The sequence below is a fragment of the Lynx rufus genome, unplaced genomic scaffold (genome assembly GCF_022079265.1).
Source record: "Lynx rufus isolate CCGP_SWC_20201006 ecotype Redwood Valley unplaced genomic scaffold, mLynRuf1.p SCAF_3, whole genome shotgun sequence".
NCBI lineage: Eukaryota > Metazoa > Chordata > Mammalia > Carnivora > Felidae > Lynx > Lynx rufus.
The window spans coordinates 83,209,870-83,226,750 of NW_025814845.1; positions in this window are offsets into that span (position 1 = coordinate 83,209,870).

Consider the following 16,881-nt stretch of genomic DNA (forward strand, 5'->3'; position numbering starts at 1 on the left):
GACAGTTCACTGGCATTAAGTACATTCACATTATTAAGCAACCATCACCACTATCCATCTCCAGAACTTTTTCATCATTCCAAACTGAAATTCTGCATCCAACTCCCCATTCTCTTTTCTCCTAATCCCCTGGCAACCACATTCTACTTTTCATCTCTATGAATTAGACTACCTCAAATACCTCCAATAAATGGATTCACAATATTTGTCCTTTTGCATCTGGTTTATTTCACTTAGCATAAGGTCTTCAAAATTCATCCATTTTGTATCATGTATCAGAATTTCCTTCCTCTTTATGGATGAAAAACATCCCATTGGATGTATATATCACATTTTGTTTATTCATTCATTCACTTATGGATATTTGTGTTGTTTCTACCCTTTGGCTATTGTGAACAATGCTAAGAACATGGGTGTGCAAATATCTGTTCAAGTCTCTGCCTGAAAGCTGCTAGATCATATGGTAATTGTTTCCTTTTTCGAGGAACTGCCATACTGTTTTCCATAGTGACTATGGCTATACCATCTTATATTCATACCAGCAATGCACAAAGGTTCCAATTTCTATATATATTTGTCAGCACCTGTTATGTTGTTTTTTGATAATAGCCATCTTAATGGGTTTGAAATGGTATCTCATTGTGGTTTTCATTTCCATTCTCCTAATGATTACTGAGCATCTTTCATGTGCTTATTGACCATTTATATATCTTCTTTGGAAAATATCTGTTCTAGTCTTTGCCCAGTTTTTAATTGGGTTATTTATTTTTTGTTTTCAAGTTGTAAGGGTTTTTTTTTATATATTCTGTGTATTAATCACTTACCTGATACATTATTTACAAATATTTTGTCACTGTGGGTTGCCTTTTCTCTCTGTTAATGGTGTTTTTCAATACACAAAAGTTTTTAATTTTGATGTAGTCCAATTTCTCTCTTTCTTTTATTGCCTGTGTTTTGGCTATCTTATCCAAGAAACCATTGCCAAATTCAATATCATGAAGTTTACTCCCATATTTTAAGAGTTTTATAGTTCTAGTTCTTGCAGTCATAGTCATTTTAACACCTTTGTTTGCTAACTGCTAACTAAAAATTCTGAGTCAACTTTGAATCTGTTCCTATTTTCAATTTTCTATCTTGGCTGGTAGTCATATAGTATTGTCTAATAGCTAGCATGGCTAATAATTTGTATTGAAAACTTGACATTGTGTATAAAAATTCAGTCTCTAGATAATATCTTCCTCCAGACAGAAATATGTGGAGTGGGGACAGTGTTAATCACTAAGCAAATCAGACACTGAGCTTGGTTGAGACAGCTTTGCAACTTTCAGTTTTTACCTCAATGTGTCCCAATTTCTGGGGAATAATTCTCTACGAATTTTGCCTTAGATGATGTACTCCCCAAATTATGGTAGCCTCACATATTTTCCACAGATCAGGATACCTTACCACTTCCCCTTTGGTTTACTCCTTTTGTTCTTGCTTTACTATGCCAGAATAGCTGAATAAACTTCTCCACGGTGACATAGCTATAAATAAGGAGTTAGGTGGGGCCAGAATCAGGCAGCTGGTTCCAGAGCCTACACTCTTTTTTTTAAAATATAATTTATTGTAAAATTGGTTTCCATACAATACCCAGTGCTCATTGTGACAGGTGCCCTCCTCAATGCCCATCACCCACCTTCCCCTCTCCCCCACCCCCCATCAACCCTCAGTTTATTCTCAGTATTTAAGAGTCTTTTATGGCTTGCCTCCCTCCCTGTCTGTAACTTTTTCCCCCTTTGCCCCTTCCCTTCCCCCTCCCCCATGGTCTTCTGTTAAGTTTCTCAAGATCCACACATGAGTGAAAACATATGGTATCTGTCTTTCTTTGGCCTGACTTATTTCACTTAGCATAATACCCTCCAGTTCCATCCATGTTGCTGCAAATGGCCAGATTTCATTCTTTCTCATTGCCAATTAGTATTCCATTGTGTATATAAACCACAATTTCTTTTTTTTTTTTTTTTTTTTTTTATATGAAGTTTATTGACAAATTGGTTTCCATACAACACCCAGTGCTCATCCCAAAAGGTGCCCTCCTCAATACCCATCACCCACCCGCCCCTCCCTCCCACCCCCCATCAACCCTCAGTTTGTTCTCAGTTTTTAACAGTCTCTTATGCTTTGGCTCTCTCCCACTCTAACCTCTCTCTTTTTTTTTTTTTTTTTCCTTCCCCTCCCTCATGGGTTCCTGTTAAGCTTCTCAGGCTCCACATAAGAGTGAAACCATATGGTATCTGTCTTTCTCTGTATGGCTTATTTCACTTAGCATCACAATTTCTTTATCCACTCATCAGTTGATGGCCATTTAGGCTCTTGCCATAATTCGGCTATTGTTGAAAGTGCTGCTATAAATATTCGGGTACATGTGCCCCTATGCATCAGCAATCCTGTATCCTTGGGTAAATTCCTAGCAGTGCTATTGCTGGGTCATAAGGTAGTTCTATTTTTAATTTTATGAGGAACCTCCACACTGTTTTCCAGAGTGGCTGCACAAGTTTGCATTCCCACCAATAGTGCAAGAGGGTTCCCATTTCTCCACATCTTCGCCAGCATCTATAGTCTCCTGATTTGTTCATTTTAGCCACTCTGACTGGTGTGAGGTGGTATCTCAGTGTAGCTTTGATTTGTATTTCCCTGATGATGAGTGTTGTTGAGCATCTTTTCACGTGTCTGTGGCCATCTGATGTCTTCTTTAGAGAAGTGTCTATTCATGTCTTCTGCCCATTTCTTCACTGGATTATTTGTTTTTTGGGTGTGGAGTTTGGTGAGTTCTTTACAGATTTTAGATACTAACGCTTTGTCCAATATGTCATTTGCAAATATCTTTTCCCATTCTGTCAGTTGCCTTTTAGTTTTGTTGATTGTTTCTTTTGCAGTGCAGAAGGTTTTTATCTTGATGAGGTCCCAATAGTTCATTTTTGCTTTTAATTCCCTTGCCTTTGGGGATGTGTCAAGTAAGAAACTGCTGTGGCTAAGGTCAAAGAGGTTTTTTCCTGCTTTCTCCTCTAGGGTTTTGATGGTTTCCTGTCTCACATTCAGGTCCTTTATCCATTTTGAGTTTATTTTTGTGTATGGTGTAAGAAAGGGGTCTAGTGTCATTCTTCTGCATGTTGCTGTCCAGTTCTCCCAGCACCATTTGTTAAAGAGGCTGTCTTTTTCCATTGGATACTCATTCCAGTTTTGTCAAAGATTAGTTGGCCATACATTTGTGGGCCCAATTCTAGGGTCTGTGTTCTATTCCATTGGTCTATGTGTCTGTTTTTATGCCAATACCATATTATATTGATGATCACAGCTTTGTAGTAGAGGCTAAGGTCTGGGATCGTGATGCCTCCCGCTTTGGTTTTCTTCTTCAGTATTACTTTGACTATTCAGGGTGTTTTGTGGTTCCATACAAATTTTAAGATTGTTTGTTCTAGCTTTGAGAAGAATGCTGGTGCAATTTTGAGTGGGATTGCATTGAATGTGTAGATCGCTTTGGGTAGTATTGACACTTTAACAATATTTATTCTTCCAATCCATGAGCATGGAATGTTTTTCCATTTCTTTGTATCTTCTTCAATTTCCTTCATAAGCTTTCTGTAGTTTTCAGCATACAGATCTTTTACATCTTTGGTTAGGTTTATTCCTAGGTATTTTATGGTTCTTGGTGCAACTGTAAATGAGATCAGTTTCTTTATTTCTCTTTTTATTGCTTCATTATTGGTGTGTAAAAATGCAACTGATGTCTGCACATTAATTTTGTACCCTGCAACTTTGTTGAATTCATGTATCAGTTCTAGCAGACTTTTGGTGGAGTCTGTTGGGTTTTCCATGTAGTGTAACATGTCGTTTGTGAAAAATGAAAGTTTGACTTTATCTTTGCCAATTTTGATGCCTTTGATTTCATTTTGTTATCTGATTGCTAATGCTAGGACTTCCAACACTATGTTAAACGACAGTGGTGAGAGTGGACATCCCTGTCGTGTTCCTGATCTCAGGGGGATAGCTCTCAGTGTTTCCCCATTAAGGATGATATTAGCTGTGGGCTTTTCATAAATGGCTTCTATAATGTTCAAGTATGTTCCTTCTATCCCAACTTTCTTGAGGTTTTTCATCAAGAAAGGATGATGTATTTTGTCAAATGCTTTTTCTGAATCTATTGACAGGATCATATGGTTCTTAATCTTTTCTTTTATTAAAGTGATGTATCACATTGATTGATTTGAGAATATTGAACCAACCCTGCAGCCCAGGAATGAATCCCACTTGATCATGGTGAATAATTCTTTTTATAGGCTGTTGAATTCGATTTGTTAGTATCTTGTTGAGAATTTTTGCATCCACATTCATCAGGGATATTAGCCTGTAGTTCTCTTTTTTTGCTGGGTCTCTGTGCGGTTTAGGAATCAAAGTAATACTGACTTCATAGAATGAGTCCAGAAGTTTTCCTTCCCTTTCTATTTTTTGCAACAGCTTGAGAAGAATAGGTATTAACTCTGCTTTAAATGTCTGGTAGAATTCCCCTGGGAATCCATCTGGTCCAGGACTCTTAATTGTTGGGAGATTTTTGATGACCGATTCAATTTCCTCACTAGTTATGGGTCTGTTCAAATTTTCTATTTCTTCCCGTTTGAGTTTTGGTAGCGTGTGGGTGTTTAGGAATTTGTCCATTTCTTCCAGGTTGTCCAGTTTGCTGGCATATAATTTTTCATAGTATTCCCTGATAATTGCTTGTATCTCTGAGGGATTGGTTGTAATAAATCCATTTTCATTTGTGATTTTATCTATTTACGTCCTCTCTCTTTTTTTTGAGAAGCCTGGCTAGAGGTTTATCAATTTTGTTTATTTTTTCAAAAAACCAACTCTTGGTTTCATTCATCTGTTCTACTGTGTTTTGTATTCTATGTTGTTTATTTCTGCAGAGCCTACACTTTTAAAAGTAAAGTTCCTATAATATGCCAGAAACTGTGCCAGACACAGATGAAAATTTTCACAAGGAAATGGCCACAATAAATCCATTTTCAAAAAGAGAGAAGAAAAATCTATCAAATATCTAACTTTTTGGCTTTTCCATTTTAGAAAAGAAACTATTAAAAATAAGGGCCCTAGAAAAACTTCAAAATAGAGCCTAATGAGTAGGTTATAGGGGCTCCTGGGTGGCTCAGTCAGTTAAGTTTCTGACTCCTGATTTTGACTCAGGTCATAATCTCACAGTTCATGAGATTGGATTCTGCGTGGGGCTCTGTACTGACAGTGCAGAACTTGCTTGGGATTCTCTCTCTTTCTCTCAAGTAAATAAATATTTAAAAGAATAGTAACAGAAGGCTAACATTATTTAGAAATAGCTCATAGGAAATCAATTTATAAAAGTGTTACAATCCCTAGCCATCATCTCATTGCCTGTCATCCTGCCCTCTACATGCCCCTCACCTCCTAAGCCCCTTCACTGAGTACTCTGGAACTTTTGCTAGACTATTATCAAACTCTCAGCCTCTTACATTTTCAACCTATTTTCAGAGCATTTTCTCAAATTCTGTGTTCTATCTGAAACCAAGCACTTCCCTTAAGGACACTTCTTCCCCTATGGTTCTCTTACATAATATGTTTATTTGCTACCATTCTTTCTGACACCCTACTGCTATTTCTAAACATTATTATTAAAAAAAATTTTTTAAATGTTTATTTATTTTTGAGAGAGAGACAGACAGACAGAGCATGAGCGGGGGAGGGGCAGAGAGAGAGGGAGACACAGAATCCGAAGCAGGCTCCAGGCTCCGAGCTGTCAGCACAGAGCCTGATGTGGGGCTCGAACTCATGAACTGAGAGATCACGACCTGAGCCGAAGTCGGACACTCAACTGACTGAGCCACTCAGGTGCCCCACTAAACATTAATTTTAAAAACCTTGCTGCTTTGAAGCTTGTGTAATTTGACAACACCACCTTCTCTCTCTTCTAATCTCTGTAATTTAGTGACCTCATCTTGGTCCCTTTCCATTATTCACCAAAAGCATGAGCACCTCAAATTTGTAATGCTTGTGAGTCTTAAACATACACTTGGATAATTCAGCTACTACCTTGGTTCCTCAGTTCTTTACTTCCTTTCCAATAAAGGAAAGGCCATACTAGACCCTTCCATAATCTGAAATGTTCTATAATCAATAATCACTAATTCAAACATCTACTTCTAAAAATATTACCTTATCTTCTTTCAGTTTGCTTGTTCAATTGCATTTGCTTCATCCCTACCAATTAATCTTTAACATCAGGATGTGTAGTGCAATGATACTTCTAGTTCAGACTTTAGCCCTTTCCCTCATTACTTCCTTTTGTATTTGATGTGTGATCTACCATCTCCAAAATATTACTAATATCCTAGTCTCCTGAAATATGGTTATTATTGCACCTTTTTAGAAAAACCTTGATCCTGCACCAACCCTATTATCTCATATTTTGATTCACTTATATGAGCAACTGAATACTGCCATAGAAAGTTACACTAGAGTAACCTGGCATCACTATAAATTCATAACCAACAGCCTCTAGTGGGCCTTTAAAATGTACCAAACCCAACACATACATTCTGTCAACTCATTTTCCCCAACGACTATTCCAAACCTTTTCCACTCTTCTCAAACCATAGATCCTCCACATATTCCCCTTAATTCTCAGTAGATAACCTTACCTCCAATTTCCATATATAAATCTAGCTTCCTCTCTTCTTAAAGGAAGTGTCCCTCCTCCTAAGGCAATCAGAGCATGTGCATTTTAGATTATATTCCTTCCTATATTCTCAAGAATTTTATACTATCAATGATCCTTCTCTGCCTGTACCAACGATCCCTCCCCTTGTACTTCCTTTTAACCAGATCCTTCCCAATGACTTTTAAATGAGTTCATCTTAATAAAAGTTTCCCAGAAACCCATCTGCCCATTTAGTTACTGCCCCATCTGTCTCTGTTCCTTTACCAATAAACTTTTTGGAGAGTCAGCAGTTCTCAGTCTTTTTTTTTCTCCATGAACTACTCACCCCTCATTGTTCTCTAGCTGAAGATTCTACTCCTTTCACTCCAAAAAAACAGTTCTAGCAAAAATCATTAGTAATCTCCAAGTGACCACATGACATGATAAAACACTCTTCTTTTGGTTCTTGTTAAACCACTCTCTCATATCCCCCCCTCCCCGCCCCCATACCTTTCTTCTTATTCCTTCCCTGTCTCCTTTCCAGGGTCATCCTTCTCAATTGCCAGAAGTTGGGAATCCTGAAGTTTCTGTCTCTTAATCCTCCACCAGTTCACTGGCTTTAGGATATAGACAAAAATATTTAACATGATTGTCTTAGTTCAGATTACCACAACAAAGCACCACAGACTGGGTGGCTTATAAATAACAGAAATTTATTCCTCACAATTCTGGAGGTTGCACATCCAAAATCAGGGTCTCAGCAAGTAGGGTGGAAAGTCTTCTTCCAGGTAACAGACTGCCAACTTCTGTTATATCCTCCCATGGCAAAACGTGAGGCAGAGAGCTCCCTGGGGTTGCTTTTACAAGGGTATTAATCCCTTTATAAGGAATCTACTTTCATGGAACTTCCAAAGGTCCCACCTCCTAATACTATCACATTGAGGGTTAAGATTTCAATATATGGGCACATCTGGCTGGCTCAGTTGGTTAAGCATCCAATTTTTGATTTTGGCTCAGGTCATGACCTCATGGTTCGTAAGATCAAGCCTTGATTAGGGCTCTGCGCTCACAGCAAGCAACCTGCTTGGGATTCTCCCTCTCCCTCTTTCTGTCCCTACCCTGCTTACATGCTCTCTCTCTCCAAAAATAAATAAACTTTAAAAAAGTTTCAATATATGAATTTGGGGAGAGACACATTCAGTCCATTGCAATGACCTATAGGATTCTGCACAATGTGGTCCCTGGCTCCCTCTCTAGCCTAATTCATACCATTGCCCATCCATTTTTCCCCCACTCTTAGCCACTCTGTTTTCTTCAGTTCCCTGAAATTGCTAGGTTCCTTCTGTAGGGCCTTAACACTTACTTTCTCTCTAATTTGAAACACTCTCTACCACCAATCTCCTTTTCATTTGGTTAACTCCTTTTCATCCTTCAGCTCAAGGAACATATCCTCAGAGAAATATTTATGACATCACCTCTGCCCCTAGCTAAGTCAGGTCCAGTTATTATATGCTCTTACAGTATCTTGATCATTTTCTTCAGAACATTTATCTCAGTTTGTAATTGTGTATCCATTAGTGATTGTTTAATGTGTTAGCCTCATTAGGCTATAGACTCCATAATAGTGCCCATTTTATTTTTCAATTTTCTGCTCATTTTATTTTTCAATCTCTTTATCCCATTCTGTTCCTCAGATAAGATAGTTTCTATTTATCTATCAAGTTCGCTGATTTTCCCTCATTCATTTCCATTCTGCTGTTGAATCTATCCAGTTAATTTTTATTTCAGATACTGTATTTTTTAGTTTGAAACTTTTTGTTTCTTTAGTTTCTATTTTTCTGCTATTAATGTGTATCTTCCCATTCATTACAATCATAGTTTACCACAACGAAACAGTTATAATAATAGCTGCTTTAACCTCTGTCTGATAATTCCAATATCTGTGTCATTTTGGATTGGCATCTATTGATTTTCTTTTCTCGTAAGACATTCATTTCCTAGTTCTTCATATGTCAAGTACTTTTGGAGTATATCCTTGACATTTTGCTGTGTAGACTCTGGGTCCTGTTAAAATCCTATGAAAAATATTTAAATTTGTTTGTCTCAGTAGGTAATCAACTTGTTTCGGTGCAGATCATAAGCTCTCTCTTACTTTCTGTGGGCACTGGTTCCAATTTCATTTGTTTTCAAAGCCTTTGCTTTGCGGTTTTTGGTGTGTTTCAGCATGAACCACTCAGGGGTTATTCTGTGACTTGGGCAGTGTTTTTTCCCTCCATATTTATTTTAAATTAAAAATTCTTTATCTTACTTTAGTTCTTAAAGCCCTTGCAATGCTGCTTTAGGCCTGTCTCCTGCATGCACAGCTGGAGGTGACCCAAGGCATCTTGTTGCGTTCATATACAGAACAAAGGAACCTCATTCTCCAGCTTTTCCCTCTCCTAAATCTGTACCCTGCTATATCTCTCAAAGTCTCTTTTTCTGGTTTCTCTGGTCAGAAGATGGGGTTTTTTCCTCTGAGTTACAGCTGCCCATAATGTCATAAATAGGGCCTGCCCTTGGGAAAAAAACCACAAAAGGAAAACAACAACAACAACAAGGATTCTTCACATTCTCTTCAAATGATAGAGTCCATTTTCCCAGATCTTCAGGCCATAAAAATAGGTTTCCTATTGTACTTTTAACCTTCTGTGCTGTCCTTGCATGGTTTTATCACTGAAGCCTGTCTTCAGGTCAAAGCTGCAAGAGCAAAAGAAATTCACTGTGTGGTTTTGACTCTCCACAATCCACCTCCTTTTGTTTACTTTTCGATCTCAGGTAGTTGCTCTTCACATTTTGTCCAGAGTTTTTTTATTGTGAGCAGTAAAAAAAAAGAGGTTGCAGTAGACCTATTACATCTTGGAGGGAACTGGAAGGCTATATGCTTCACAAGAGAGAGGGACAATATCTGGTTTTATCCTTGATCTACATAGTGCCTACCACATGGTAAGCCCTCAAGAAATATGGTGTGCAATAAATACTGAGTGAACTGAGAATTTTAAATGCCAGATATTCAAAATGACAACAAAACCAAAAATATTTCTGCATGTTAACAAAAAAAGGCATCTTTTGTAGAAGAGTAAGATGTCCAACACCAAGAACAGGCTTTACAAATACGTTATGAAAAAGGAAGCAAATTATAGAATGACGAAGATCCTTAATGATTATGCTGCAAAGACAGGCAGGAAATCAACAGGACAACTTACTAAAAGGTTCTGTTCCTATAGAAAAAGACTAAAGAGTAGAAGTTTTGAAGAACTAGGTAGGACCCTGGCTAGGATAGATTTTTGATACAAAAATGGAGGAAGGTAAGGAAGAAAATCCAGATACTGGAGTAATATAGGGATCAGAAGCAGGCTAGGCAGGGTATTTAACCCTTAGCTCTCTCCCTATTGCCCTCTTCTCTTTTTTTTTTTTTTTTTAACACTGTGCTTATCTCCTTTCCTCTTTGATCTAGATATCTCCTTCTATTTTCCTTTGGACTTCTTGCTTCCCCTAGGACCTCTTCATCTATTACATAATCAGATTTTCAAAAGTCGATTTCCTTAATATAATACAAATTTTATAATTTAAAATGTAGTTCTCCTAATAACATTCTTAGGAGTCAATTTCTTGACAGAAAAAATCTGGTCAACAGCTCTGTGCAATTATGTGAAATAAATTTGATATAAGCAAAAGCCTACCTGTATAAATCAGAAGTAATTGTGGTAATCCAGGTGTCTAAGGATTACAGTGACTGTATTCTGGTACGAGTCTTCTCATTATACGTCTGGATAGCTGGCATAATGGAAAGAATGAGGGCTTTGAAATCAGAAATACACTAGTTGTACGATCTTGGGGAAATTATAGTATCTTGTCATCTTTTAATGAGCATAGTACTATCTACTTTTCTTACTTTACACTTAGAGCTAGAGAAAGCAGAATAAAATTTGAGACAAGTCCATCAAATTTGATTTTACTAGACATCAGGGCATGCTTTTTGTACACTAACAAACAGAAGACTTCAAAGTGGTTTACATTTTAGTATCTTATATTTATGATCACCTCAATTTCTTTTTAAATTTTTAGGCTATTATTTATTTCAATAAGGTTCTTAAAAATCTCATTTGGAATAAGGCAGAAATAAATAAATATGTGCCACATATCTTGCTATCATGGGGATAAAGTAAGATATTTGTATAGTTCATAACAAAAGCTATGGTAATCAATTAATTATTTTTATTATAAATAGGAACTGTTGTCATATTGCTAAACTTTGCTTTTAAAGTAGTGGAAAATTTGGGGTGCTTGGGTTTCTCAGTTGGTTAAGTGTCTGACTCTTGATTTTGGCTCAGGTCATGATCTCACTTTGTGAGTTCAAGCCCTGCATTGGGTTCTGCACTGACAGTGCAGAGACTGCTTAGGATTCTCTCTCTCCTTCTCTTTCTGTCCCTTCCCACTCATGTGCTCTCTCTCTCTCTCTATCTCAAAGTAAATAAATAAACTTAAAAAACACACACTCACACAAATTTAAAAAAAATAGAGCAGTGGAAAATTTTGATGGATTTAGAGGTTCTAGTTTTATTAGAATGTTTCTTTGACTGTAAATATTAGTAACAGAAACAGTGTTGTATTATAGAATTGGGAATTCTAAGCTTCCTGCTTTTAATCTGCCACATAGCATTGAGTAAATTTCTTGTCACTTCATCTCCCTGTACCTCATTTTCAAATTTATAAAATGAGGTAGAGATGAAAGATGTTAGATGATCTAAGGTCTTTATCAGTTTTCTTTCTTGCTTTCTATTCTCTTATGGACCTACTAAGAAACGGCGTGAAAGAATACCAACACATGTTGGTTGGGAATTACACATCTTATATAAATATCATGTATGTATGTGTGTGTGTATGTATGTATATCACATAACAGAAATTAACTGTCTTTCTCTGGTGTGTGCTCTTGTTACTATACACTGTTCTTTGGGTTTATCATTTTGAAGCAATGTTGTGCAATGGCGACATCTAGTGAATATATCATATATCATTCAGCAAAATTTATGGCCAAAGAATAGTCCTTAAATATGGATAATTCACGTGGTGGTTTAGCTACATACTTTAATATCATTTCTCATCTCTCTCCCCAGAAGATTTAAGAAATAACAATTAAGTTTGATAGTAGCGTTAAAATTGGATACATAACTGGAATTTCTTTCAAAAATCAGAATACTTACAGAGGTAAGTATAAACTATTCTAAGTGAGATTGCAACTTGTTTCCTTCCATTGAAAGCAGAGCTGGGATTTGAATTCATGTGTGTTTCAATATGTAGTCCATGCTCCGAGCCACTATGCATTACTGACATATAATGGTCATTTAACGTGTATTTATTACATGAATGTTTGGTAAAACATATGCATCATTATCTGCTTATATGTATTGCTTTAGGATCTTTGGAACTCGTGTTGTCCTTCATACAAAGAAGTCTTTGTGACTGTACATCAAAGACCATTAAGTAAAAACTATAATATAAGCTTTTCCAAACAGATGAATTTGAAAGCTATATCCACAAGGAGAATATTCTTTATACAGAGCATTCAAATTAGATCAGGGTTTTTTTGCTTGGCTTTTTTTTTTTTTAAAGATAATGACTAGCTGGCATATTATTTAATCAGGACAATACAAAACTGGGCTAAACTAGTACTCCAATTCAAATTGACTTTGCCACTGTTAAAATTCCTATGGGAGTTAGTGTTTGTTCTCAGTAATCAGATGTTATCTTGAATTTTTATTCTTTTCAGATGCCTAGATCTTGTTTCCACAATAAAATAGTAAGGTATTCCAGGGTTCAGAGCATGATTTATATCCTTGACTTTTTGTTAGCCCCACTACAATGGTTTTTCTCACCAAATAATAAAGTTACCAACAACTTACCCAGAATCCATGGTTTTCCACAAAATGGCATCAAACCATCATGGCTTTCTCTCTAGTCCTCTTGACCCTACATTTCAGTCATACTGAACTACTAATTGTTCTCCCGTGCATTTTTGTTTTCTTTGCTTGGAATACCTTCCCACTGCATTTCTTCTTTGTAAATGATACCTATTGCTTAAGGGTCATTCCAATAGAACTTCCTGCAAGGTACAGCACAAAACTAGAAGTCATCTTCCCTTTTTGAATTCTTACATCACTTTGTCACTTGTTCTACCTTCATTCTCTCTCTCTGGTTGTCCTTGGTCTTCTTTTCATCTATCCATCCTTTGAAAGTTGGGGTTCCTCAGCATTCTTCCCTATGCCCTCTTCTCACTCTATATACATTTCTTAAGAGACTTCTTTTACTCTCATGGCTCCAATTATGACCAATATGCTGATGAGTCTGGCCTAGAGAAGCTCTGTTGAGATTCTAAGTAGTGTATTTAACAACTTATTGGATATCTCTACTTCATGGTCTTTACAAGCATCTTAAGCTCAATATATGTACAACTGAACTCAAGAGCTTCCCCCACTAAATCTATTCCTTCTTCAGAGAATTTCCTATGTCAGAGAATGAAACCACCATCCACCTACTTGCTGAAATTAGAAACTGAGGACTCATTCCTTCTCTTTCCCTACTGACATTCAGTGAGTTACTAAATGATGTTAATACAAGCTCCTAAATAATTGAAAATTTTGTCCACTTTCTCTCAGTATAAATTGCCACTGTGCCAGCCCAGGCCATAAGCACTTTTCCACATACGCCCTGTAACAGCCTTCCAACTGTTCTCCCCATGTCCAGTCTTGGTCCTCTGCTTGTAATCTCCACAATGCAGCATAAACTAAAATGTAGCATGATTACGGCAACTTCCTGCCTAACATTCCTCAATGGCTTCCCATAGAAGAAAAAAGTCCAAGCTCCTTAAACTCATATTACAGAGCTCCCTTTAATAAGGGCTAACCTTGTCCCTGTCTATCTCCTCATTTTTTAAACTTCAGCCATGCTATTTTAGTTCTTAAAACTTGCCAAGCCTCATATCTCTGAAACTATACATTCTGTATGCTGTCTTCCAACTCTAAACCCCTGTTTTTTGCACAACTAACTCTATATCAGTTTAGAAGTCCTTCATTTAGAAGTTCCTCTAGGATGCATCCTTATCATAGCATCCATCCCTTATCACAGCCTGTATCCCACTATTATAATTACTGGTTTAACTCTCATCATTTTTTATTTGACAAATATTCAGCAAGAGCCCACCATATAACTGGTACTGTATTCATTTTCCTTTGTATATAAAATTTAGTCGATACCGGGTATGTGGAAGCAATTATTAATTTAACTATTTTAATTATAATTATAAATACTGGTTTAACTATTGTAATTATATTATTATATTATATTTATAATTACTGGTTTAACTATCATCATGCTTTTATTTGACAAATATTCAGCAAGAGCCCACCATATAACTGGTACTGTATTCATTTTCCTTTGTATATAGAATTTAGTCAATATAGGGTATTGTGGAAGCATATATAGTATGTTGGAAAGGGCCCAAGAAATGCTACTTGGTGACTTGCATTTCCATCCATTTCCCTACTGGATTAAATCAGTGCTGATTTTGTAATCATTTCTGAGTTCTCTACCTAACACAGTAGATGGCAGGTAATTATCTAATCTCATTAACTGCTGAATTTTAAACACAAACAAAAAGTTTTTAAACTGTAAAAGGCCTCTAGCCAGCCATTACTTTCTACCTAGCAGAGTTTTTTGTTTTTTGGATATTACTTTGGATATAATAGAGGGTAAAAAGCAAAGAAACAAACCACTATAGTAAAAAAAAAAAAACAAAAACCCAAAAACCCAAAAAGCAAACAAAAAACAACCATGGGATTTTGTCAGAACACTGTGGTTAATAATTCTGCCACTTACTCGGTATGTGGCCTTGGTCAAGACCCTTAACCTCTTTGAGCCTCAGTTTCCTCATCTGAAAAAGGTAGTTATAAAATCAAATGAGATACGAGAAAATAAAAACATAGCACAAAATGTAAAAGGCTACCCCAATGCTATTATTATCATTATTATTATTATTATTAGCGTGAATACAGATCAGTCAGGTTTCCCTATTACTGGTCATCCCAGCTCTACAGGCAACAGGATTTCCAAATTTTATCCTTCATCTTTACTTTGCCACTTAAGAGGTAGGCTTTTGCAATTTAATAAACATATATTGATGGAAGTGGTTAAAAAAAAAACTCACAAAGAAAACAAGCCAAAAAAATTAAATATTAAAGGAATAAGAGAGACAAAAGCAGCAGCCTATCTAGAATTTGGATATATGGATCAAAAAATAAATCAGATCACAATTTTTTTTTAAAATTTTTTATGTCAACTGGAAGGATAGGTGGCACAAAAGAGTAATGCTATGAGCTATTTCTCAGGAAAACTGTAACCTACTGAGTGGGCAGTCAGGATATTTGGGTTGAAGATCTCACTTAGCCACTAGAATATCCAGGTAAGCCAACCCTTATGGTCTTATGGCTCCTTGATCTCCTTGGCTCCTATGATCTTTTCCTCCACCCTATCTCAGCTACCCACTTACAAGGCTACAAATCTCAAATGGGCACTTGATCCTGCCTAGCTATGCTACTATGCTTCTGTAGTATTGCTATAGATGAATATTTGTGTCCCCTCACAACTCACATGTTGAAATCCTATCCTCCAATGTGATGGTATGAGGAGGTAGGGGGTCTTTGGTAGATGATTATGTCATGAGAACAGAACCCTTAGGAATGGGATTAGTGCTCTTAATAAGAGTTCTTGGGAGCTCTCTAATCCCTTTTGGCTTTCTATGAATCAGAAATAGGGCTCTCACCAGACACTGAATCTTCCAGCACCTTGATCTCAGACTTCCCAGCCTCTACAACTATGAAAAATAAAATTGCTTATAAGCCACCTAGTCTATGCTATTTTGTTACAGCAGCCCAAACAGACTAAGACAAATGACTTCCTTCCATTCTCTAAAATGACTATTTTATGCCTTCTCTCCTACCCAAACATTCTTTCTTCTCTCTCCTTACTGATCTTGCCTCAGACTTTCTATTTTATTGAGAAAAAGAGAATCACTATCAGGCAGAAACTCTTTCCTGAGATCACTAGATCTACTCATTTATCTGCATCTCTACCTATACTCACTGCCTTTCTTCTTATTACTACAAATTTTATGTTCATGTTCCTGAGCCAACACTGCTACATATTCCCTGGATCCCATTCCCTCTTGTTTTCTCAAAGACTTCACTCCTAAAATATACACATTCTCTCTTACACTATAATTTTTTTCTTCTCTGCTGAATAATTCCCATTAGCCTAGAAACATACTTAAGTATCCTTATCTTTGGGAATTCTACTTTGACTCCACATACTCCTCTATTATCTACATTTCTCAGCTCTTCTTCCTGAAGTATCTTGAGATGTCTATAGTGGTGTATCTATTCTTCACATTACATTTTCTCTTCATTGTCCTTGTCAAGACACATAACCACTACATGTTGCCAAAATCCAATGATCAGATATCTTTACTTTATTTGACTTTTCAACGTGTTTCAATAGCACTGGCGTGCTTTGTTGTCTTGACTTTTAAGTCACCGCACTCTTTGGATTTTCTTCCTACTTCACTGGCTACTCCTTACCCAATTGCTTTGCTTGCTTCTTTTCTTCTGCTTTACCTCTAATCATTGGAATCCTCTCTATGAATACACTGTATCCAGATAGTTTTTTCTACATGCTGATGTTCCTCAATTTTGTATCGTTGGTTCCTTACACAGAACTCAAGACACCAGATTTACTTTAGATTTCTAATAAGCATAGATCAAATTTTAGGTGAACAAAATAAAAACAACCTCTTCCCAATGCACATCAACACACACACACACACGCACACACATGTACTTTTTCTTCTTTAGTCTTTTTCATTTGGTAAATGTCACAACCATCCACTCAAATTCAAGACAAAAACCTAGGAGAGTCTCTTTTTTTTCTCACCCCCTACATTCATAACATCACCAAATCTGTAGGTTCTGCCCCAAATATACCTTATATCCATCCACTTCTATACTACTTTAGCCCAAACTATTGTCATTCCTTCCTGGATCACAATCGTCTTCTGCTACTAATCTTGTCACCAACCCTATGAT